The 27,550-nt window shown below is 42.6% G+C and overlaps 1 protein-coding gene and 1 pseudogene across 3 annotated transcripts in view; both read right to left on the reverse strand.

Moving 5' to 3' along the window:
* The window catches only part of B9D1 (B9 domain containing 1), a 160,021-nt gene that overhangs the window by 62,116 nt on the left and 70,355 nt on the right, over positions 1–27,550 (reverse strand). The window lies entirely within an intron of this gene.
* Positions 13,964–14,082, reverse strand: LOC141101958 (5S ribosomal RNA; annotated as a pseudogene).

Here is a 27,550-nt window from a genome sequence, read left to right on the forward strand (position 1 = left end):
TGTGACTGACAGCAGCAGGAGCAAATAGCATCCACTGCTGTATCTAAGCCAACGAGGAGAGAGAGCCAAGAGAGCCTCAGCTATTGTGCACATCACTGGATCGAGAACAGGCTCAGGTATGTATTTACGGGAGGGGGGGGGGGGGAGCTGCAAGCAGAAGATTTTTTACCTTAAGGTAAAAAAACATTCTGCCTTTACAAACCACTTTAAGCTTGTGTTGCTAATCATCTCACACCTGAAAATAATTACATTTTTCAGTAGCATGGTTTCCCATGTTGATTAGTACGTAACCATATGGAAGGTTTAGTCACTTAGGGCACACAGCTGACAATCACCCACGATGAATCACTGATTGGGAAAGGAAATCAAGCCCATTTACTTCTATAGTAATCACCAAGCAACTGTGGAATTCCTCAGTCTTTGGCGATCAGCATTCTGTGATGGTCTAGTGGTCACAATGGTAAAAAAATGGAAGCGAGTAATTGCTCTAATCTGAACTTTATGACCACTGAGAAGTGACATTGACTATCTTGTTATAATGGCACCTAAAAATGGGTGGGATAAATTAGGCAGCAAGTGACCATGTTGTCCCTGAAGTTAAGGTGTTAAAAACAGAAAAAATGGGCACGCATAAGGATTTGAGCAACTTTGACAAGGGCCAAACTGTAATGTCTAGATGACTGGGTCATAGCAACCTCAAAACTGCAGCTCTTTTGAGATGTTCCTGGTTTGCAGTGGTCAAGATCGATCAAAAGTGGTTCAAGGAAGGGAAATCAGCGAACCACGTCAAGGTCATGGGCAGCCAAGGCTCACTGATGCACGTGAGGAGCAAAGGTTGTCCCGTGTAGTCTGATCCAATAGAAGAGTTACTGTAGGTGAAATTGCTGAAAACAGTTAAAGTGGTTGTAAAGTCAGAAGGTTTTTCATCTGAATGCATTCTATGCATTAGGATAAAAAGCAGCAGCCCCCTTCAGCCTCCCTAATACTTACCTGAGCCCCACCTCTGGCCATCCGGGACTCTCCCTCCAGATTGGCTGAGACACAGCAGCGGTGCCATTGGCTCCCGCTGCTGTCAAAGTCAGCTAGCTAATCAGGAGAGAGAAGGGGCGGGGCTGGACCACGGCTCCATGTCTGAATGGACACAGGGAACTGTGACTCGGCTTGGGTGTCCCCATAGCAAGCTGCTTGCTGTGGGGACACTTGACAGGAGGGAGGGGCTAGGAGCGCAAAAGAGGGACCTGAGAAGAGGAAGATCAGGGCTGCTCTGTGCAAATCCACTGCACAGAGGTGGTAAGTATGACAAGTTTGTTATTTTTATAGAAAAAAAACCCCAAGACTTTACAATCACTTTAATGCTTGTTCCGATAGAAAGATGTGAAAACACACAGATCATCCCAATTTGTTGTTTATGGGGCTGTGTAGCAACAGACTGGTGAGGGTGCCCATGCTTACCCATGTCTACGGCCAAAAGTGACTACAAATGGGCATGTGAGCATCAGAACTGGACCATAGAGCAATGGAAGTTGTTCAATGTGTGAACTAGGCCTCCAAATTTTCCAGATCTCAATCGAATCGCGCATCTGTGGGATGTGCAAGAAAAACAAGTCTGATCCATGGGGGCCCCACCTCACAACTTACAGGGCTGCTACTCACGGTTTGGTGCCATATACCACAGAATACCTTCAGAGGTCTCGTGGAGTCCATGCCTCAATGGTTCAGGGTTGTTTTGTCAGCAAAAGGGAGACTTAGTCAACATTAGGTGGGTGGTCATAATGTTATGGCTGCCAGGTTTATATGCTTACCTATTTTTCAGCCCGCTCCAGTCACATGATCTGGCTCCCCTGTGACAGCTGCAGAGGAGAGAAGAGAGTGCTGACACCAGATGGGCCCAAGGAGCCTATGGGTGACGACACTGCTCCCGGAGTTCCTAGCTATTGCCAAATGCTCTGCCCTCTTCCCTACAGCTGCTGACTGGCTGACATAGGGGAGCACATGAAAATTGTTAAGTATATGCATCTTTCTTACAAAGGTTAGTCAGCATTGGTGTTAGGAGGGGAGAGGGAACATTTTTAACAAATAATTAGTTTTAGCTTGAAATGACACTTTAAGGTTTCCGCATACTTTATATGGTTAACATACAGTATATCATTTTTTTTTTTAGGATGTCACTGTCTGGACTGCACATTAGCCACTCTGTAGTTGCAAAGCGTCAAGTTCTGCCAACATCATTGCGCCATTCCATATTACCCTTGCACATGTATTCATCTACATGTGAAATATGAGTGATTTCATTCCTTTTAATAAATCCTTTTATCTACGATATCACACTACGTGGAACCTTTTTTCATTTTTTGGTTACACCGTGTGAATACGAGACTCATTGTGGTTCTCTCTCCATCCATGAAAAATATATATCTGCACATCATACTGCGAATCTGTTGATGAGAAGTTTTCGGTCTTGATCTGGGAAAGCGATCGTAGATGTCACATCTTCATACATACGGTGATTAACCCTACAAGCTTATATGACTTAAGAGGTGTATACTCCTTTATGTCCACACATTCCGGTAAGCCTTTGCACAGTCGGTGGTGGTGGTTGTCTGCAAATATATTTTTCTTACCGTGTTTCCAGTGATGTCAATCAGCTGATTTTTGCACATTTATATCAAGAATTCCATATGGACTTTGTTTCCTTTTACATCACATGCCTTTTTCCAGTTGATTTGTATTCACTTACAACATTTTGTACTTTCACGTTGGTGATAATTTTAATTTTATTTTTCCCTTTATTGGGCTAAACAACCTTTTTTATTTTATGAATTTTTTACATCTGGTCACGCAGTTTTGTATCATTATTTGGTTGTACTTTTGAGCACTGCATATTATTCTATAAACCAAAAAAGGGAAGTAACAGTGTTAATTAGTTGCATTTAGACATCCTACTTTTTAACTGTAGCTGAGCAATTTGTTGAATTATACATGCAATTCTGCTGTTTGGGAGACTAAATTAGTAGGAATCGTTTTCAAAGCCTCATTCCAGCTACACTTTAACAATAAAAATGATAAAAACGATAGCAGCCTCCTTTTCAAACAAAAATTAAAGTGAATCTAATTATTGTTAGAAAAAAAGTATTAAAACTCTGGTACCAACATGTATCTGCCAATTTATTTTGTCTGGACCTTTAAACCACCACATATCTGGACTCCTCAGTAGACAGACTACAAACACCAAAAATATATCACTACTGCCAATGGACTACTACAGATTTACTTTCATTCTGCTTCATTGCAAAAACATGGTAAAAACGCATGTGTGTTTTTGCTGCGTTTCCGGGGTGTTTTGCACCTGTAAAAAAAAAGACATACAACTGAAAAAGCACACCAAAAAAGCAACCGTGGGTGCGTTTTTGATGCAGCACCCATTTTTTCCAAAAAAATTGCATCAAAAATGCACCTCTCAATTGAAATGAATGGAAACTGCATCAAAAACGCACCTTTCCATTCATTTCAACGGTGGGTGCGTTTTTGATGCAGTTTCCATTCATTTCAATGGGGAGGTGCATTTTTGATGCAGTTCTTTTTCGCACCAAACAGGCACCAAAATGCAAGAAGCGAGATTTTAAAACACGCAACGGACCCGCAACTGATCAGTGTGTAGAGTTCCATAGGATTTCATGGCCATGCGTTTTTCTTTTACTTTTCTTAACGCAAAAGCTGAACTAACATGGTTAGTATAGCGGCTCCGACCAGAGCAGAGGTTTTTTCGTTCAACCCGTGGGGTTGAACAAAAAAGAGAAAAAAAAAAAAACGAATAGTGTGTATCCGGCTTAACCACTATAAGTAAACAGTTTACAATTATTATATACAAAAATGTAAAAACACACAATAGTATGCCTACCCTCAGAAAAACCCTCCCATCTGACATCCTCCAATCCACTGTTTTTCTTTTTTCAGGTTATGACATAATTGCCTCTCTGTCTGCATTTTGGGCAACCTCTCCAGTAACTCTAACCTCTGTACCGACACACCCACACCTCAGACTCCATGCTCCGCTAGTCTATTATTCCACCATTCACACCAGTCCTTTTTTCACCCTCAATGATCCACACCTAGTCATATTCAGGAAGCCACACTCCCCTCTCCCTCCCCAAGTTTGGTCTCCATTTAATTATTCCCCACCATCTCTTCCCTCTGATCATATATCTATTTAACACACCCACCAAACCCGTTTATCATATCGAAAGGTACCAAAGTGTACATTCCACCCTTTTATATTGGCTGGCCCACTTGGGATCCATTCACCATTTTCAGTTGGATATGTTCACTGTATACAGCCTTCCACCTGAAGCCAACCAGCCCCTGTCACTCTGGCCCTGGGTCTAATCCACCTCCACACCTATCAATCCCCAAGCCACACTCCCTGTCAAATTGTAAAAGCTTCAGTGCCAAATAGCCTTTCTCTTGCTGCCTCTGCATCATCACCAGCTGCTATCTGTCAATCTGAAGTTTAGTCAGTAACCCCCCCCCCGCCAGTTCCCCTTCTCTTTTTCCCATTACGTTCCGCCAACCCCCCCACCCTCTCCAGCTGCCGATTCCCTTCTCACTCCCAGATCACTACCGTCGCTTTCTCCCCTTTCTCAGTAGTGGTCAGTCCTCTCTCCTCCACTCCCTTCCCAGCCTCCATTATCCTTCACTGCTACTTCGGTCCTCCCTGGCTGTCACCTCACTCACTGCTGAACACCTCTCCTACTGCTCATCACCCCACTACTGGGAGTATCTCTGTTTTGTAGCAAAGCAATACACGTGTATACCAAAGAAGGGGGGGACCTCTGTGTCCCGTGATGTACTTCAAAGAAAAGGATTTTACAGGTAAGCTGTTTTAAAAATCCTATTTTCTTATTGTACATCAGGGGACACAGAGACATAGTAGTTACTATGTGGGATATCCCATAGCATTGCCAACTGAAGGGAGGGAGACACAACAAAAAGTAGGGCAATAAGAGACTAGAGGACTTATACTGCAGCCTGCAGTACACTGCGCCCAAAGGTGATATCCTCATGACCTTTTATGTCTATTTGATAGAATCTGGTAAATGTTTAGACTGAAGACCAAGTTGTGGCCTTGCAGATTTGAGCCATGGAGGCTTGGTGATGCACTGCCCAGGAAGTACTAACAGACCTAGAGAAGTGCGTCTTGATTCGAGAGGGTGGAATCCACCTCTTTAAACCATAAGCTTGAACAATTACTTGTCGAATCTATTTAGAAATAGTAGATTTCGATGCTGCCTGTCCTCTTTAAGGGCCTTCAGGCAACACGAACAAAAACATCTGTTTTCCGAATCTGAGCAAACGCCTTTAAGTAGACATTGACTGCTCTCACCACATCAGAAAAATGTAGTGATCTTTCTTCCAAAGAACAGGGTTCTGGAAAAAAGACGGTAGAACAATATCCTGGTTTAGATAAAAACCTGATACTACCTTTGGTAAAAAGTTAGGATGAGGACGCAATACTACCTTATCCTTGTGATCAATAAAGATATGGCTCTTTACAAGAAAGAGCAGGCAATACTGATACCCTTCTTGCAGCAGATATGGTTACCAGAAAAAATAGTTTCCTTATCAAAAAAGGACCAAGGGAAAATGTTGTATCGGCCCAAAAAAAGGCTGTTTTGTAATGCCGACAAAACTAAATTCAAGTCCCAAGGGTTCAGGGGTTACTCAACCGAAAATTAAGCCGTGTTATGGACCGAAGAATGCGAAGCAAGTGGTCGTTGGAATAATACCGATAAGGCAGAGCCCTGTCCTTAGAAAGCACTCAAGGCCAGCTTTATTTCTCACCCCATCTGCAGAAAAATCAAGGACTCTACCTTGACTTATTTCCTGGGGTGCTGCTCCTGGTTTCACACCAGGAGACATATGTTTCCCGGACTCCATAATATATAACCATGGAGGCTGGCTCTGCATCAACCAAGGTAGAAAACTACCGAACCTGAAAGCCCATGCTTCTTCAGAGTGTGGGCCTCAATAGCCAAACTGTTAAATTTAGCGTTTGTAAAGTAGGATGGAACTCCAGACCTTGCGAGAGAAGGTCTGGCAGTGAAGGTAGGGTCCATGAGTTCCCTACTGCCATCTCTACTGCCATCTCTACGTCCAAGATTTCCTGGACCCCGCTGGGGATCACAAGAATCAACGACTTCCCTTCCTGCTTGATCCTGTGAAGAAGTCGTAGATGAAGGCAGAATAGGAGTGTAAGCACAAATCAGTGAGAACCGATTCCACAGGAATAGCAAGGCATCCGTTCCACATGCTAGCGGATCCTTTGTTTTTGACACAAAGTTGTCGATCTTTTTGTTGATCCTGGACACAAACAGAACTATGTCTAGGATCCCCCATCCTTGACATACTGACAGGAAGATATAGGGGTGAAGGAACCATTCTCCCAGGCAGGAACAACTGCTGGCGACTCAAGTAGTCCGCCTGCCAATTTTCTATTCCTAGAATGAAAACTGCCGATAGGCAAAGTACATTGTTTTCTGCCCAAGATAGGATAAGATTCACCTTTCTCTGGGCCGCACAACTTCTTGTGTCCCCTTGGTGATTAATATAGGCCATTGCTGTGGCATACATGGATTGAATCCTAGCAGGACAATACCTTAAACTGAACGTTCAGGCCCTCAGGACCAAGTGTTCTGCCTGAATTTCTTTTTTTTTGATTTATATAATCTTTATTTATTTTCTTCATGTTTACAAAATAGAGATAAATACATACATAACAAGATAATAAAAGGAAAACCAATATACCCAAGAGCAAGAGTCAATTATCTCTTCTAATTCCTTTAGCCCCTTATTCTTTTTAACCCTCCCACCCACCCTCCCTCTCCCTATCCTAATGTATACTTTGGGCATTACTTGATTTCAAAATTAATTTGTTTCTCCAGGGCCTTCCTTACTCCTTCCACTTTGATCTTTACATAGGGTATCCCATCTTCTCCAACCACGGTCTCCACATTTTCCTAAATTCCTTAAAATTTCTCCTTTTAATAAAAACTATTCTCTCCTTCCATATTGTTTCTGTAACTATAGCAACCCAATCTTTTACCGACGGGGGCTTCACTGATTGCCATCTCTGCGCTATTAATTTCTTTGCCTGGAAAAGGCATCTTAGCACTACTTTAATTACTTCGGCTCCTCCGTCTATTCTCTCCCCCACACCTAAAATACAGAGTCTGGGATCCATTACCAGCCTAGTGTTGTATAACGTATTTATGGTTTCGAGGATCTCTGTCCAATATCGGAATAATTTCGGGCACTTCCAAATCATATGTAGTAAGTCCCCGGTATCCCGACATCTGGGACAACTGGCATCTGCTCTCCACCCGAATCTAAACAGACTTTTAGGTGTATAATATGTCCTGTGTACCAACATCAAGAACGAGACCTTCTGTGCGGGCGAGACCGACACCAGGTGTCCTCTTTCTAATATCTTCTTCCATTGCTCGTCCGATATTGTCCCTAGGTCCTCTTCCCATTTTCCCCTACTTTTAAGCAGTTCAGGTCTCTCAATACTTCTTCCACATATATATGGATAGATTTCTGATATAAAACCCCCAGTCCTACTCGGGTTGACTATTCTTTGGTAAATGTTAGTGTTACACCAAACCGGGCCCTGTTCCCCAAACTGAGCATTTAAAGCATGTCTAATTTGTAAACATTTGTAAAATGTGTGTTTGGGTATATCGTATTCCTCTCTCAGTGTTGTAAATGTTTTTAGCATTCTTCCCTCGTACAGCTGAATCAGCCTGTTTATTCCCTTAGTTTCCCATTCTTTAATCCTTCCCATCTTCTCCAGCTCTTGGAGGTTCCTATTATCCCAGAGGGGAGTATATTCTGTGACACCACCTTGTCCACTTAGTAACTTTACCGTCTTCCATACTTTTATAACTAGCCTTACTGTGGGGGTTTTATTACCAAAGGAGTCAGCCTCCAATACTTCCAATACCGTCTTGTGTGGTGGCCCAAGTATCATTAGTTCCTTGTTTATTCCTCCTATAGGGTCTTTACTTCCTCTTAAATGTTGTAATTGGGCAGCCAAAAAGTAAGTCCGAGGATGTGGTACTGCCAACCCCCCCCTCCCTTGTTGACAACTGTAGGGTCTGTAGCCTTATCCTGGCCTGACCTCCTTTCCATATTAATCCTCTAAACAGAGTATCAATTTTTTTGAACCATTTCTTGTGTATCCAAATCGGGGTGTTATGTAGTAAGTATAATAACTGTGGCATCCACAACATTTTAATCAGGTTGCATCTCCCGGCGACCGATAAAGGAAGGCGCCGCCAGATTTCAGTCTTCTTTTTGAACTTAACCAGAGGGGGGGCTATGTTGTTATTAATATATTTATTTGGATCCCTGTTTATATGTATACCTAGGTATTTCATAGTCTCAACCACCACCACTTGGGAAGTTTCTAAATATGTTAGGTTCTCTATAGAGTCCACTGGCATAAGTGCTGATTTCTCCCAGTTTATGTCTAAACCAGAAAGTCTACCAAATTCACTGAAAATACTCATCGCATGCTGAAGCGATTGCTTTATATCTCCCAAAAAGAGGAGGACGTCGTCTGCATATAATGCGATTTTCTCCTCACCTGTCGCTCTCCTGAATCCTGCCATATTTTTACTTGCTCTTATTGCAATAGCCAATGGCTCCATTGCAAGTGCAAAAAGCAGGGGTGACAATGGACACCCCTGTTTTGTACCCCTCTCCAATAAAATCTTATCTGAGTAGTCATTGTTGACTCTAATTTTAGCGCTAGGTCCATTATACAGAATCTTTATCCACCTAATGAAGAAAGGGCCAAAGCCAAATTCTCCCAGCACTCGCCACATATACTCCCACTCTAAACTATCGAAGGCTTTAACCACATCTAAGGACATCACTGCCCTTGTGCCCATATTCTCTGTTGGTGTCTGTAAATTAAGGAATACCCTCCTAATGTTCATACTTGTTGATCTGCTGGGGATGAACCCCGTTTGATCTGGATGTATAACTTTAGCGATGATCTTGTTCAATCTGGCTGCCATTACTTTAGCTAATATCTTAGCATCTGAGCAAAGTAGAGATATGGGTCTATAGGACGTGGTTTCTAGCGGGTCTTTCCCCTCTTTATGCAGGACTATTATTGTTGCCTCCACCATTGATATGGGCAATTTCCCCTCTACCTCTGCCCAATTCAGCACTTTAAGGAGTTCCGGGAGCATTACTTCTCCATAATATTTATAGGTTTCTACCGGGAGACCATCTGGTCCAGGAGATTTCTAGTTTGCCATCTCTGCCACTGCTATCTGTATTTCCTTCAATGTTATCGGGGCTTCTAATCCCTCTTTGTCCTCTTCTGTTAAGGTCGGTGTCACTATTTGCCCCAAAAAATTGTCCAACTCCTCTTCCTCTGGGGCCCCCTGCGACCTGTACAAATTATCTAATCAGAAAATGAGATTGAAAGAGAAATCGGAACAGCCTGTACAAATTATCGTAATATTTTCTAAAGGTATCCGTAATCTCTGAGATCTGAGATGAAATTTCTCCCTTCGCTGTCCTGATCACGGGGACCCTTGAGGGGGAGGAGTTAGTCCTTACTAAATGTGCTAACATCCGGACCACATTTTCTCCCTCCCCAAATGCAACTTGCTTCTGGAATAAACGCTTGTTCTCAGATTTCCTGGTCACTACAACTTTATATTCCTGTTCCTTATTCAGCCATTCTCCTAATTTCTCTGGGGATGGGTCTTCCACATACTCTTTTTCTGCCCTCACTAGCTGCTTCCTGATCTCATTCTCCCACTCCCTTGATGTTTTTTTAATTTTGGCCACCTGCTGGATGAATATGCCCCTAAGGAACGCCTTCAGTGCATCCCACATCACTCCCCTCGTCACTGTACCTTCATTAAGCTCTATAAACTCTTTTATCCTGCATAGTACCTCATCTGTATTCCCCATTAATTCAAACCAGTGTACGTTCATTTTCCATACCCCACATGGTTTTTTCCCTTCCAGATTCACCGAGACCATCAGCAATGAATGGTACGACACCTCCCTTGGTTGACATACTATATCATTTATTATCTGTGATGCTTCTCCATTTCCCAATACCAGGTCTATCCGGGAGAGTGTGGAATAGGAACTTGAAAAACATGAGTATTGTTGCACATTTGGATTCCGCACTCTCCACATATCAAATAGCCCTGCTTCTTGTAAAAACAGGTGCAGCCGGTTCTCAGATACATTTTGCCCCCGCTTTCCTAATGGAAATCTATCCATTTTTTTATTTACAACCTCATTAAAATCCCCTACTGCTATAACTGGTATCCCAGTTTTATCCATCATGAATTCCATTAGTTTATACAAGACGTCTAGTTTAAAAGGAGGAGGGATATAAATATTAGCAATAACATACTCCCTATTTTCTATAACACAGTAAAGAAAAATATACCGCACCAACTCGTCTATATTAATCTGCCTGCAGGTAAACACAACCTCTCTTAACTAACACTGTCACTCCCCTTGAATAAGAGGTGTGTACTGAGTGGTATTGATATTGAAACTTCTTGTTATGAAATAGTAACTTAGTATCTCTAGATAAATGTGTCTCCTGCAGGCAGACCAATCCTATATTGTATGTCTCCAACACATCAAACACTGCAGCCCTCTTAGCTTGGTTACCCATCCCTCTAATGTTCCAAGAACCGATATTCAATACTCTAGTTTGCATAGTGGATCAAGAAATGAAAAAGGAAGAAAGAAAAAGCAAAAAAGAAAGAGAAATAAGAAAACAAAAAAACAAGAAAGGGCGAAAAAGCCCCAAAAAGGGCAATTGAAAAGAATCCTGTACTCAAGAAAAAAGCTTCCTAAAAAACTACCCCCTATGTATTGCCACACCCAAGTATTCTTATGCCCCGTACACACGGTCGAATTTTCCGATGGAAAATGTCCGATCGGAGCGTGTTGTCGGAAATTCCGACCGTGTGTGGGCTCCATCGGACATTTTCCATCGGATTTTCCGACACACAAAGTTGGAGAGCAGGAGATAAAATTTTCCGACAACAAAATCCGTTGTCGGAAATTCCTATCGTGTGTACACAAATCCGATGGACAAAGTGCCACGCATGCTCAGAATAAATAAAGAGATGAAAGCTATTGGCCACTGCCCCGTTTATAGTCCCGACGTACGTGTTTTACGTCACCGCGTTCAGAACGATCGGATTTTCCGACAACTTTGTGTGACCGTGTGTATGCAAGACAAGTTTGAGCCAACATCCGTCGGAAAAAATCCTAGGATTTTGTTGTCGGAATGTCCGAACAAAGTCCGACCGTGTGTACGGGGCATTACTGTTCATTTTGTGTAGTAAATATAAATTTTCTCTTAAAAGTGCTCTATGTGCATATTTTATCATTAATTTTGTGTTTTTCCTGTACTTTGCTCCTGTTATCTTGGAAACTATCTTTATTCTGGCCCTTCTGTGTCCCTTGTGAAAACCCATTTTGACATCTTTCCACCCCCCTCCCCCAACCCTCCCCCACCCTCCCTATACCTTACTAGGTACTCCCTTAGGGCTTTTTTTGTGATCGGTACATACTTTCCCTCACTCTCCACTTTACTCACACTTGTGACATTTTCCCCTCCCCTTGAACTTCAAGCATATTTTATTCATTACCCAAACATTAATTGAACTTCTTTTGTACTATGTGTCTCCCACCACCCTCCAAACAATATGCATTTTATTCCATTTATTAAACCACCTTGTGTCCCATCTTCAAACTGAATATTTCCTCATTTTATTAGCTGGTCCTTTTTGTCCTCTAGCCATGTTATCGCTCCCTCAGGGGAGTCAAAAAACGGAGTCCCTCCCAGCGCTACCACTCGTAGCTGAGCTGGGTACAGTAATGCGTAAGTGACATTAAATTTTTGAAGTCTGCGTTTAATTTCCATAAACCCCACCCTGCGCTTCTGCAGGTTGGGTGAAAAGTCGGGGTACAGTGAAATCTTAGCTTTGCCATAAAAAATATTCCCCATCTCTCTACCCTTACGCAATAGGGTTACTTTATCTCTATAATTTAAAATTTTCAATAACATTGCTCTAGGGTGTCCTCCTGAAGGTGGGGGCTTAAAAGGGACTCTGTGCGCTCTTTCAATGGAGAACGGTTGCGAGAATGACTCTCTTCCGAATAACTCAATAATCCATTTTTCAAAAATACTGTTGGATTGGCCCCCTCGCACTTTTCTGGCAGCCCCACCAGCCTTACGTTATCCCTACGAAGCCTATTTTCCATTTCATCTATTTTTCCAGCAAACTTGCCCATTTTATCTTCCAATATTTTGACCTCTTGTTTTACTGGATAAAGATCATCCTCTATTTGACTTATCCTCCCTTCTGCTTCGGATATTCTCTCAGTTGTTTTCTGGAGCTCATGCCATACTAAAGACAGTTCCTCTTTGATGCCCTTCATTTGATCGCATAATTCCCTCAGCGATTGTTTACATCCATTAACCGCCAGCAATACATCATTTAATGTGGGAGTTGCCTCTACAGGGGAGGTTAATGTTACATTTATCTGTCCCTTTTTCTACCGGAACCATAATCTTATTGCCAGAGTTTTTAGATACAGTGGCTGCTGTTTGGCCTTGACCTTGGCTCTTCCTGCCTGTTACCGCTTTAACCAGGGGCTGCTGTCCCCCTTTAGTTGGAGTGTGGTCTGGAATATGAGCATATTTTTCTAATTTAGATTGCTGCTGCAGCAGCTAAGGCTTGGCTCCCCTTGACTTTATCCTTCTCCTTTGCCGGCCATAATGACTGTGACCCCACATTCTCCTGGCTGGGATGATCATCCCCTCTTCGCCTTGCTGACATATCCCCTCTTAAGCCAGCCAGCAGCATAAATATAAAAAAACAGGGATTTCTCCCAGCCCTTAACTTAGGTCAAAGGTAATTGAAAAAGTAAATACTAAGGAGTTGCTGATGAGGGAGGTATCTGAGCGCTTACTCTGAACCTGTATTTACAATATCAGCAAGTTGTATCCAATACATCCATTTTGTCAAGCATGTTGCAATGTTACAATGTTACGCTGCAATGCAATTCTCTACATGCAAGTGTGCTGGAATTTCATATAACACAGTCTCTAGCACAACATATTCAGCGTGATTCCTCTGCTTACTTTACTCACATGTATGTTCCGGTATAGTATATGTATCATAAATGCAGTCTATGTCATGCTATATACAGCGTTCAGGTTCGCTACTCACGTAACCTTTGTTGGCTCAGTCACTCCCTTGATCCTGTATTCATGTACTTAGTACAGCCAAAAGTTCAGTCACTGAATTACTGCATCTGCGGCCGTGTGCTTCAAAAAAGGAGAAACAAAAGTTTTCCGAGGTCTCCGGGTATCTCGTGGGTTTCACGGGTATCTCACGGCCCCAAACAGCTGCTTTACAGCTTGATAAGCTTCACCCTGCACATCCGATTCATTCCTCCGTAGCCTCACGGACCTCCCTAGTTCTTCCTCCGACAGTCTCTGCACGATCTCACAGACTCAGGCTGATGGGCTTGACGGACAGGGGTGGGAACAGGAAGGAACAGCTGAGAAGCTGAGAAGCAGCTGAGAGCAAGGTTACGGTGCCGGCGTGGAACACATTACGGCAGGCATAGAGGTGGAGGAGACACACACTCTCACTCCTCACGTCTCATTTCCACCTCTCCATCCGGCCACCGATCTGCCTGAATTTCTAAACTGTTAATGGGAAAAGGCCATTTCTGATCTAGGCCACTTCTCTTGGACAGCTGCCTCTTTCAGGACTGTCCCCCAACCTAAACAAAAAAAGGTTGGCATATGGTGTTACTATTTCCTAGGTAACTAAAGGAAGGATTTTCCCCTTAGTAGATTTTTGGATATTAACCATGCTCCGGCGCACCCAGCCTACAGCACCTGGTATTTCCAGGTGGTCTTTCATCCGGATACTAACCAGGCCCGACCCTGCTTAGCCTCCCAGATCAGATGAGATCGACCACTATCAGGGTGATGTGGCCATAGGCTTTGGAGTCAGACACATTGGGAATGTAGAGCTTGAACTCTTTGTTTCAAGCCGATAGGATACTGTTTTGCAGCAGTCTAGAATGAGACTGAGCATAAGGAAAGGCCTCGAATGAAGCCACCATCTTTCCCGACAACCTCACGCAAAGTTGAATAGGAGAAAATCATCTTGCTTTGACTACCTAAATCAGTTTCTTTATGGCGCTGATCTTAGCCTGGGGTAGGAATACCCTTTTCTTGGTGTACCTATGATCAGACCCAAATATTTTCTTCATGGTTTTAATGAAGATTCCTCCTAGGTTAAGAATCCAACCTAGATATTCCAGGTAGTCAAATGTGATGACCATACTTTGGTCTAAGCGGGCTACCGACTGGTCTAACAAGAACAGTTCGAATAGGTAAACCATAATCGTTATACCTTGGGTCCTCAATCTTTCTAGAAAAAGAGCCAGAACCTTTGTGCTCGAGGTGCAGCAGTTAGAACGGAAAGCAGAGCTACACACTGAAAATGAAGATTTTCCACTTTAAAAGAAGATATTACTAGTGAGTGATATGCATCTTTGACGTCGATTGACGCCAGAAGTTCTCCTCTTTGTAGGGTGCAGATAACAGAATGGATTGACTTCATGCAAAAAAAGAGATTATATTCAGGAATTTAATTTTAGATACTTTTGAGATCCAGAATGTCCATTTGGATTTAACCAAACCCCAATCTCTGCTCTTACATGGGGGTCATCATGAACACTTTTTTGCCAAAAGGTCCAATGCTTGAGAGAAAGATTTTTTTCTCTGGATCCTTAGGAACGTTTGATCTGAGAAAACGAGGAGACGGAAACTCTTGGACCTCCAGTTTGTACGTTTTGAGCTATTGAGGAAGGCCCCTATTTGTCTTGACACTCCTTTTGCCAGATCCCTGAGAAATGCAGAAAAAAATTCTCCTTATTGAGCAAGCGGGGGTACCTCCTCATAAGGAGGCTTCGGTACCTTGTAGGTTTCCTCCCCTAAGACCTCTTTTGTCCCTGGGGTTAACCCTGAGGATTACCCTTTGAACCTGACGGTGGAAGCCATAGGGACTGCCTGGAGGCTGATGCCCCTGGTACAGAAGAAGGAGCTTTGAAAATACATTTACTCCTTCACTTAAATGACAAAAGGGGGTATTTTTCTTACTAGAAATTATTTGGATATCTCATCCAAAATATCCTCAGATAGCTGTTTCACCACAAAAGGAAGACTAGCCAGGAGCTTCTTGCATGACGCTTAGCGAAGGGCGCAAGGCCTAAAGGATAGAGTCTGTCATATCAACTATTGCAAACATAAAGCTGCCTCCTGGACCTGCTGAGCAGGATAACCTTGAACACCTGTTTAAACTGGTTTATCAACGATTAACCAATTACTGTCAGCGCAGGCTGAGACACTCAACCTGCCAGAGAAAAAAGCTTTTAATAGGAATTGAAAACCTTGTATCCATTGGATCCCTAAGTGTTTGAGTATTGTCAACTGGACAAGTCAAACTTTCAAAGAATATAGTAGCGTTAACTGCTGATATTTCCCAGTTTCATAGGCATGACAACATTTACTAATGAAAGAAGACATTGCATAAGAAAATTCAAAAATTTCTTAGAAAACTCCGCTTACCTTTCCCGCCGCAGGGTTTTCTGTGGTAAAACCAACAGAACCAATCTTCACCCTTCATGGTGGGTTCTGTTAACAAACTTACAAGCAAAGACCTCGTTTCTTTGGACACGAGGCCCGGGTACAATTCAATTCGGCCTAAAAGACACCTTGGATACATTCGGCTGCATAGCTAGCCCCAGCAAGGATTGCTCCAGTGGAGCTCAGCACAGCACATCTTCACTCGTGACCAACACCTTAGACACTGGCGAAAAAACAGATACTCCTAGTTGTGGGAAGGGTTATGTAGGGAGTGCACTTTTTATCTTAGGGCGTGCCAGTTTCCATCACCTGAAGGTGGCCTATAACCCACATAGTAACTACAATGGCTCTGTGTCCCGTGATGTACGATAAGAAATACAGCTGCCTTCCCCAGCCTCCCTGAAAGGAAGGAGGAAAAGATCCCTAGTGCCGCACATCCACAGAGTCCTATAATAATAATGAGAGAAACAACCTCAGCCTGGGCTCCCGCCAGGCCATGCCCCCGACATGTTTTGCTCTGCCCCTGGAGCTTAGTCATGGGCATCATCATCTGGGTTCCCTAGCCTCCCTCCTTCCCTATTACTATTCTTGCCCCCCCAAGCTGTCATCTCCTCACCTACTGCTGAACAATCCACCGCTCATCACCACTGCTCCCTTTTCCCTCCCACCAGCTGTCACCCTGTTCACAATCTTTTCACCCCCAGCCGCTAATCTCCTCCAAGCTGGAACGGGGTTTAAGGATACAAGCCTCAATCACCCTGCATTTTTTAAAGATTGTCAATAAATATCTGGATGGCATGCTTGTCCGCCACCATTGCATCGTCATGAATGACACATGAAGAACACTAAGAAAAGTTTGTGGTGGCTCATGGTACCACAGGTTGTTTGTTCCCGATTTAAATCAGCTTCTTTGTGGAATGCTGAGGAAGTGTGACTACACAAATTCATATGTTCTAAAATTCTTTTACAAGTGCATGGCTCTTTGATTTAATAGAACATGATACATGCCAATTGCCTTATAAGTTTTTGGAACTTTCTCCTGCAGACCCAATGCTCCCGGTTCAAGACCACCGATGCCCCTCTTCTGGGATTGAATGACGGCCAGCGTCATTCAACCCATGTTCTGTGAGTCCAGGGGGATAAAAATAAAAACTAGAGTTTTTCTTTTGGGACTAATATGATGCCATTAGTGGCTCGGAATTATTTAAACCAGTTCTTGGAAAAAGAGACATTGATATATAAAGCTCCATGTAATTTGTTAACAGAAAAGATGACATGTAATTTATTGTGTTGTCAGTTTATATCGTCTTTAATTAGATAATAACAGACACACACTGCAGCGCTATGGCTAGAATAAACACATGCTAGATTTTCTCTTTTGCTCTTTAAAAGCTTTGATGCTTTTGGAGCAAGTCCTTCTCCGAGTCCACCCACGCAGTCTAAATACCACGCTTTCCCTGTAATAACTGGAAGATCAGAATGCTGACCCGTCTACAACCGCAATATTACAAAGACTGTCAAGGATTTATGAAGATATTAGGAAAGCAGAATATGTATCATGCTGTATAAACACACATATATCATGGTAATAATAGGCATATTAACTATAAAATAGAAAAATCTGCTCCCAAACTATTTGATTTCTCCTTTGCTATAAGGTGCCAGAGCAGGGCACACATCTTTCATGGTGCAGCAAATACCATGGCAGTGGGATAGATAGATACATATAGGGGGGTGGTGGACAAATTGAAATGCTGAATGAAGAAGCTGGAAATACCTCTTTAATAGTGGTGCACCAAAATGAAAATTGAGGTGCTGAAACCGAAAAGTCAGGATGCAATTGGCCGAAACCAAAATAGATGGTTTTTAAAAATATATATATATTTGTATAAATAATTGTATTATATTCAATTTTTTTTATTAATATCATGAATTTAAATAAATATAAATTTATTGTTGACCAATATCGACACCTTTTGAAGCAGTGTTAAAAATCCTGCTTGCTGCATTTTTGGTGCATATTTGGTGCCTGTGTTTTTGATGCATTTTGTTGAGTCACCCTAGCTATGAAAAATACACCATAAGCAAGGTAAAAATTGCAGCAATATCGCAAGCATTTTCAGCAGCCATTATCGCCACTTTTGTTTTCTTTCGGCACAAAGCTGAAAACCCTATTTTTGCTGATAATTTTTTGTGCATTACTACTCCTTAATTTTGTAAATATTTACCCATGGCTGTGTTGTCACGGGGACAGAACGTTCCGAAAAGGGCACCCAATAGAACACAGGCTGCAATAACCCTAGCTGTGTTTCTGCTCTTCCCAAAATTTAAAAAACCCTTTGGTTGACGTTCTATTTTCAGGCCTCACGCACACTGGTTTATTGTAAAACTTGTTTCTTCTTATAGGAGAACATCAGCGCTAAAAATGCACCTAAGTCACGTTTTTTTACAAATGCGTTTAGATGCATTCAGGCACATTTGGGAGTTTAATTGGCCAGAATATTAATTTATCCTGCACAATGAAATGAACAATCACTCAAGTGCTAAATGCGCCTATCACTTAGGGGTGTTTTTTTTTTTTTTTAAGCCCAAAAGCTCCTCTACTGAACCAGATTTTTCTGCATTCAGGAGAGGAGCCTTGACTGCTAAATGTGGCTGCTCCTAAACTCCTCTGCATGGACTCATAGGCTTTTATTTAAGTGCATTTAGGGGCTTAGGCAAAAAATGGCAAAAGTGTCAGTTTAGGATCAGCAGTGTAGAATTTAACCGGTAGCTCAGGGAAATAAAAACTTTTATATTTGACTCAAATGTTTAGGAGCAGCAGTGTAGAATTTAACCGGTAGCTCAGGGAAATAAAAACTTTTATATTTGACTCAAATGTGCTGAGTCTTGATTGTGGCTTCCTTGACCTGCAGTGAGGCATAATTAAAGAAATTAAACTTGCAATGGCTTCTACTGTAAGGAGAAAATGTTATGTCCTTCATTATATTATTCCACAGGAGAAATAATGGGTTCACTTCAGCATGTATGACAATTGACCAGCGGGAAGTTTTCGGTTGAATCAATTAATCATATGAATGAGATAACTGATCCTCAATTCTCAGGAAATGGAGACAAGTTACCTGTTTTAATTTGCTTCTTGTGCTTGATACTGATTGTATTAGGACCAACTAACACCTTATGCTTACCTCCGCTACATCGACAAAATTACATTTCATGAACTTTATTTTTAAATGTAGGTCCTGACATGACATTTTTATAATTAAAAACACAGTGAAGGGGCACAGCTTACTTGGTGAGTAGATTTATTTTTTATTATTCCATCTGCTTGCTAGCTAAATCAAGATACTCTTCAAATGGCCCGACTGTTGAGCCTGCTAATATACAGCCCAGTATGTTCCCCCAGTTCTGTCTTTTTTCTAAGCGCACTGCAGCCTCTCCCACACATTGCTGCAAGAGATTACATTAAACTGAATGATCATTTTAGAGATATTTCTAATCCAATTGCTTTCTGAGAAAAGCTATTAGAACAATGCATTGCTTTAAAGCTGTATAAATGTTAAATAAAATACATAAAGATTTCAATTAGAACTAGGTGCATTCATAGTGTACTTCAGCTTCAGGCTCAGCAGTAAGGATGGGCTGAGTTAGAACATGAGTTAGACTCGAACATTGGCTGTTCACCGAACAGCGAACAATTTGGGGTGTTCGCGGCAAATTCGAAAGCCACGGAACACCTTTTAAAAGTCTATGGGAGAAATCAAAAGTGCTAAATTTAAAGGCTTATATGGAGGGTATTGTCCCAAAAAAGTGTTGGGGATCTGGGTCCTGCCCCAGGGGACATTTATCAATGCAAAAAAAAAGTTTAAAAAATGGCAGTTTTTTCGGGAGCAGTGATTTTAATAATGATTAAAGTGAAACAATAAAAGTGTAATATCCTTTAAATTTTGTACCTGGGGGGTGTCTATAGTATGCCTGTAAAGGGGCGCATGTTTCCCGTGTTTAGAACAGTCTGACAGCAAAATGACATTTCTAAAGGAAAAAAAGTCAAGTAAAACTACTATTGCTAGCGCCGGCTATAATGAATTGTCGGTCCGGCAATACACATAAAAGTTCATTGATAAAAACGGCATGGAATTTCCCCACAGGGTTCAGGGGAACCTGAACCAAAATGTAAATGCAAAAAAAAAATGCGTGGGGCCCCCCATAATTTCCATATCCGGCCCTTCAGGTCTGGTATAGATATTAAGGGGAACCCCGCACCAAAAATTTTTTTAAAAATGGCGTGGGGGTCCCCCTCAAAATCCATACCAGACCCTTCAGGTCTGGTAGCCCCCCAAAGCACCTTGTCCCCATGTTGATGGGGAGAAGGGCCTCATCCCCACAACCCTTGCCCGGTGGTTGTGGGGGTCTGCGGGCGGGGGGGCTTATCGGAATCTGGAAGCCCCCTTTAACAAGGGGACCCCCAGATCCTGCCCCCCCCCCGTGTGAATTGGTAATGGGGTACAAATGTACCCCTACCATTTCACAAAAAAAGTGTCAAAAAGGTTAAAAAACACAAGAGACAGTTTTTGACAAGTCCTTTATTAACCTCTTCTTCTTCCATCTTCTGGTCTTTCTTCGGTGTTCTTCTTCTTCCTCCATCTTCTTCTTCTCCATCTTCTTCTTCCTCCGCTCTTCTTGTCCCGCATCTTCCTCCAGCTTCTTCTCTGCTCCGTCCGCACGATCCGCCTCAGTGGGAGTCTTCTGCCGTGTAACGCTTCAGTTCTTCTGACAATTCTTATATAAGGGAGGGCGGGGCCACCCGGTGACCCCGCCCTCCTCTGACGCACGGGGACTTCACGGGGACTTTCCTCTGGCTTTCCCCATGTTGTTAGAGGGGGGCGGGGTCACCCGGGTACGGGGCATTAGGGCGATAAGGATGTGGAACTCTCCCCCACAATCAGTGGTGGCACTAGGGAGTATGGATATTTTTAACCCCTTCCCGCTGACCGTACGCAGATATGCGTACTCGGCTTTCCGGGGTTATATCGGGATGATGCCCGCAGCTGCAGGCATCATCCCGGTACCGTTGTTTACAGCGGGCGATCGGCTACCCGTGTATAACAACCGATGCGGCTCTATAGCCGCTCGGTTGTTATACCGGAGGAGCGGGAGGGGACACCCCCCCTCCCACCGCCTCCCGCCGCTGTTACCGGGCCTCCCGTGCGTTCGGGAGGCCCGGTGTCCAATCGGGTACCTTTGGCGGCTGGGGGCGGGCTGGAACGAAGCTGTGAGCGGCTTAGTTCCAACCTTCTTGTTGTAAACGCGGAAGCGACGTCATGACGTCACTTCCCGTTTACTCGGCTGCCAATGGCGCCGAATTAAAAAAAGTACACAGTATTCAGAATCGCCGTTTTCGGTGATCTGAATACTTTGAAGTGTAAAGGAGGGATGGGGGGGTCTCCATAAAGAGTACCTGTCACCACCTATTACTGTCACAAAGGATGTTTACATTCCTTGTGACAGCAATAAAAGTAAAAAAAAAAAAATTTTTTTAAAAACACAATTTATAAAGTAAAAAAATAAATAAAATAAAAAAAAAAAAAAATTTTTTTAAAGTGCCCCTGTCCCCGCGAGCTCGCGCAGCGAAGAAAACGCATACGGAAGTCGCGCCCGCATATGTAAACGGTGTTCAAACCACACATGTGAGGTATCGCCGCGATCGTCAGAGCGAGAGCAATAATTCTAGCCCTAGACCTCCTCTGTAACTCAAACCTGGTAACCGTAAAAAATTTTTAAAGCGTCGCCTATGGAAATTCATAGGTACCGTAGTTTGTCGCCATTCCACGAGTGCGTGCAATTATAAAGGGTGACATGTTTGGTATCTATTTATTCTGCGTAACATCATCTTTCACATTATACAAAAAAATTGGGGTAACTTTACTGTTTGGATTTTTTATAATTCATGAAAGTGTCCCTTTTCCAAAAATTTGCGTTTAAAACACCGCTGCACAAATACTGTGTGATAAAAAATATTCCAACAATCGCCATTTTATTCTCTAGATTCCCTGCTAAAAAAATATATATAATGTTTGGGAACTCTAAGTAATTTTCTAGCAAAAAATACGGATTTTAACTTGTAAACGCCAAATTTCAAAAATAGGCTTAGTCATGAAAGGGTTAAAAGATTCTACACTTAAGGACTAGCCTCGTTTTGAGATTTTGGTGTTTACAAGTTTAAAACAGTTTTTTTTGCTAGAAAATTACTTAGAACCCCCAAACATTATACATTGTTTTTTTTTTCTAACACCCTAGAGAATAAAATGGCGATCATTGCAATACTTTTTTTTACACCGTATTTGCGCAGCGGTCTAAAAGCACATCCTTTTTTTGGAAAAGATTCACATTTTTGAATAAAAAAATAAGACAACAGTAAAGTTAGCCCAATTTTTTTTTTTTTAATAATGTGAAAGATAATGTTATGCCAAGTAAATTGATACCCAACATGTCGCGCTTCAAAATTGCGCCCGCTCGTGGAATGGCGTCAAACTTTTACCCTTAAAAATCTCCATAGGCGAGGTTTAAAAAATTCTACAGGTTGCATGTTTTGAGTTACAGAGGAGGTCAAGGGCTAGAATTATTGCTCTCGCTCTAACAATTGCGGCGATACCTCACATGTGTGGTTTGACCACCGTTTTCATATGTGGGCGCTACTCACGTATGCATTCGCTTCTGCGCGCGAGCTCGCCGGGACGGGGCGCTTTAAAAAGAATTTTTTTTTCTTATTAATTTCCTTGACTTAATTTATTTTATCACAGTTTTTTTTTTTTTTTAAAATTGGGTCACTTTTATTCCTATTACAAGGAATGTAAGCATCCCTTGTAATAGAAAAAAGCATTTAAAGTTTAAACCTTTCTTTACAGCCTAAGTATAGCCATTTAAGTTAAGAATTCCTTCTTTCAACACCGCAGTCTAAATGAGAGAGATCGATATAATAATTATGCCTATGCCTTGATCTGCACCGTCTCAATTTTTCAGGTAGTGAGGAACAATGGATCAGTCGATGTGTACTAAAAAGCCATGAGGTTTTTTTTTATATTGGCCCCGCCTGACACCACTTTTTTCCCAGGACTCATGTGGACGACCCTTAGGTAACATAATATGTTTTAGCAGATGGAATACTTAAACAAATAGATATAGTATGTGTGTGGGGAAAGAAAACAATAAAAATTTACATATAAATAGAGACTATTTCTTTCCCCACACACTATATCCACATTTGTTCCAATATTCCATTTGCTAATTCATCTGATTTTACATTGAAAAACAATTTACTACTCCTATCTCCATTTTTTTCTTTATATACAGTTAATGAATTCCTCCTTTAAATGTAATGCATTAATAAGCACTGTTATACAACACACTCAACATCTTGCATTTGGTTCTTTCATTCACTATACTCAGTATTGACCTTTTACAAATACATTTACAATATGCCCCCACCATCACTCAACAGTATCCATTCACATTTTCTGCCTACTCTCGCTTTTGTTATTTCCCTATTTGTTTTCCTGATTTCTTCGCTCTATTTTTTTTTTTTTTTTACTATTGTCACCCTTTTCATATTATCTCCTTTTTTTTTACTTCAGAAATGTTCCTTTATTGAAACGAAAAGGTCAGAGCATGATACAACATTGTCCAAAATGGACCAAATCAAAAAGATAGAGTACAGGTGAATTTTCATATGAATTTTCATACGGGGATAATGAGTACATTAACGATGCAACATTTCACATCCATAGCACAGGCTATCTGAGTTAAAACCCGGAGTATACACCACATCTCCACGTATCAGGATCCTTAGGGCGTGGGCCAGTTCCTATCTACGCAGTCCATGGCTGCCAAATTTCATTAAACTTCTTGGGGCAGTTCCTGTTGAGGTACGTTAGTTTATATAATGGTAGCACAGCATTTATTGACTTCTCCCAAGATCCCACCGTGGGGGGGAGAGGGGGCATTCCATCGCAACACAATTTCCCTCTTAGCGCAGAAGAATAGGTAAGTCAGGAGCAGTTTGGTGTATCTAGGCCTCTGGTCATCGTCCTGGATACCCAGAAGCGCCAGCTCCGGGGATACAGGAAGATTCAGCTGGAGGCGGCCATTAATAGATTTAACCACTTACCAACCGGCCCATAGCCGAATGACGGCTGCAGGGCGGTTGGATAACTCTGGGAGGGCGTACTATGACGTCCTCCCAGAATTCCCCTCTCGCGCGCCCCCTGGGGCGCGCACCCGAACACATCCGTGACCGCCGGGTCCAGGGGACCCGGCGCATCACGGATCCCGGTAAATGGCCGCTGATCGCGGCCGTTTACCATGTGATCGAGCCGTCTAATGACGGCGCGATCACATGTAAACAGACATCTGATGACGCCGGTTCCTCTCCTCCCCTCCTGTGTACCGATCGGTACACTGTGAGCGGGGAGGGGGATGGATGGATGTCTGCAGCGCTGTGGGCTGTATGTGTAGTGCCCACAGCGCTGCACAGAGACATCCATCCATCCATGCTCAGCCATCCCTCACTACTAATGCTGTGCAATACTCTGCAATACCAGCACAATACTCTGCAATGCTGTGCAATACTCTGCAATACCCCCACAATACTCTGCAATACCCCCACAATACTCTGCAATACCCCCACAATACTCTGCAATACTCTGCAATGCTGTGCAATACTCTGCAATACCCCCACAATACTCTGCAATACCCCCACAATACTCTGCAATACTCTGCAATGCTGTGCAATACTCTGCAATACCCCCACAATACTCCCACAATACTCTGCAATGCTGTGCAATACTCTGCAATACCCCCACAATACTCTGTAATGCTGTGCAATACTCTGCAATGCCCCCACAATACTCTGCAATGCTGTGCAATACTCTGCAATGCCCCCACAATACTCTGCAATGCTGTGCAATACTCTGCAATGCCCCCACAATACTCTGCAATGCTGTGCAATACTCTGCAATGCCCCCACAATACTCTGCAATGCCCCCGCCATACTCTGCCATGCCCCCGCCATACCCCGCCATACTCCGCCATACCCCGCCATACTCCGCCATACTCCGCAATACCCCGCCATACTCCGCAATACCCCGCCATACTCCGCAATACCCTGCCATACCCCGCCATACTCCGCCATACCCCGCCATACCCCGCAATACCCCGCCATACTCCGCCATACTCCGCAATACCCTGCCATACTCCGCCATACCCCGCCATACTCCGCCATACCCCGCAATGCCCCGCCATACTCCGCAATACCCTGCCATACTCCGCCATACCCCGCCATACTCCGTCATACCCCGCCATACCCCGCAATACCCCGCCATACCCTGCCATGCTGAGCCATGCTCAGCTGTACTCGGCCTCTGTATGTGGCCAGGCTGTGGAAGTCTCACACATGGGGTATCGCCGTACTCAGGAGGAGCAGGAGAATCTATTTTGGGGTGTCATTTTTGGTATGTACATGTTATGTGGTAGAAATATTGTATAAATGGACAACTTTGTGTTAAAAAAAAAAAAAGCGTTTTAACCACTTCCCGCCCGCCGGCCGTCATACAACGTCCTTGACTTTGTGCGGGGATATCTGAATGATGGGTGCAGCTACAGGCATCATTCAGATATCAGCTTTTTCAGCCGGCGATTCCCTACACCATGAGAATGATCATAGCAGCTGTTCCACTGCTTGATCGTTCTTACGGGAGGCGAGAGGGGACGTCCCCCCTTCCCGCCGCCTTGCGGTGCTTCTACCGACTCACCGCTACGATCGAAGCCAGGATCTTTTTTTTTTTTTTTAATTTCAGGCTTCCCAGCCTAGAGGTGAGATGTGGGGTCTTATTGACCCCATATCTCACTGTAAAGAGGACCTGTCATGCCATATTCCTATTACAAGGATGTTTATATTCCTTGTAATAGGAATAAAAGTGGTCAAAAATTTTTTTTTTTGGAAAAAAGCATCAAACTAAAATAAATAAAGTAAAATGAACAATAAAAAAAAAAAAAAATTTTTTAAAGCGCCCCTGTCCCTGTGTGCTCGCATGCAGAAGCGAACGCATACGTAAGTCCCGCCCACATATGAAAACGGTGTTCAAACCACACGTGAGGTATCGCTGCGATCGGTAGAGCGAGAGCAATAATTTTGGCCCTAGACCTCCTCTGTAAATCAAAACATGTAACCAGTAAAAAATTTTAAAGCGTCGCCTATGGGGATTTTTGAGTAGCAAAGTTTGGCGCCATTCCACAAGCGCGTGCAATTTTGAAGGGTGACATGTTGGGTATCTATTTACTCGGCGTAACTTCATCTTTCACATTATGCAAAAACATTGGGCTAACTTTACTGTTTTGGTTTTTGTAAAGCACAAAACATTTTTTTTACCAAAAAAAAGCGTTAAAAAAATTGCTGCGCAAATACCGTGCGAGATAAAAAGTTGCAACGACCGCCATTGTATTCTCTAGGGTCTTTGCTAAAAAAACATATATAATGTTTTGGGGTTCTAAGTAATTTTCTAGCTAATAAATGATGATTTTTACATGTAGGAGAGAAATGTCAGAATTGGCCTGGGTGCTCCAGAACGCCTGAAGGTGCTCCCCTGCACGTTGGGCCTCTGTATGTGGCCACGCTGTGTAAAAGTCTCACACATGTGGTATCACCATACTCGGGAGTAATAGCAGAATGTGTTTTGGGGTGTAATTTGTGGTATGCATATGCGGTCTGTGAGAAATACCCTGCTAATATGACAATTTTGTGGAAAAAAAAAAAAGTAAAAAAAAAACCTTGATTTTGCAAAGAATTGTGGGAAAAAATGACAACTTCAAAAAACTCACCATGCATCTTTCTAAATACCTTGGAATGTCTTCTTTCCAAAAAGGGGTCATTTGGGGGGTATTTGTACTTTTCTGGCATGTTAGGGTCTCAAGAAATTAGATAGGCCGTCAGTAATTCAGGTGTGATCAATTTTCAGATATGTGCACCATAGCTTTTGGACGCTATAACTTTCAAAAAGACCAAATAATATCCACCGATTTGGGTTATTTTTACCAAAGATATGTAGCGGTATAAATTTTGGCCAAAATATATGAAGAAAAATTACTAATTTGCAAAATATTATAACAGAAATGAAGAAAAATGTATTTTTTTACAGATTTTTCGGTCTTTTTTCTTTTACGGCGCAAAAAATAAAGAACCCAGCAGTGATTAAATACCACCAAAAGAAAGCTCTATTTGTGTGAAAAAAAGGACAAAAATTTCATAAAGATACAGTGTTGCATGACTGAGTAATTGTCATTCAAAATGTGAGAGCACCAAAAGCTGAAAATTGGTCTGGTTAGGAAGGGGGTTTAAGTGCCCAGTTGTCAAGTGGTTAACTACCGCAGCCCAATATCTGGCAATTTGGGGGCAGCCCCAGAACATATGGAAGTATGTACCTGCGCTGTGTTGGCACCGGGGGCAATCCTGTGATCTTTGTGGGTATACCTTGTGGAGCATCTGGGGGGGTATAATAGACCCTGTGTAGGAATTTAACCTGGATTAACCTTTCTTTTGAGGAAATTAGTAAGGCAGTACTATCAGCTAAGCAGTTATCCCAGTCCTCTCTATCTAGGTCCGGCATGTCCATTTTCCACTGATCCCAGAGTTTATCTATTTTGGTGGAGTCCTTTCTCAGCAAGTCTAGAGATAGGGCAGATAGGGGCTTTTGCAACTTCTTTTGGACCAACAGCTCCTCAATGGGGTCCATGGTCATTCTGGGTGGTGTCAGAAATTGAGCCCTA

The sequence above is a fragment of the Aquarana catesbeiana genome, linkage group LG06 (genome assembly GCF_042186555.1).
Source record: "Aquarana catesbeiana isolate 2022-GZ linkage group LG06, ASM4218655v1, whole genome shotgun sequence".
NCBI classification, from domain to species: Eukaryota; Metazoa; Chordata; class Amphibia; order Anura; family Ranidae; genus Aquarana; species Aquarana catesbeiana.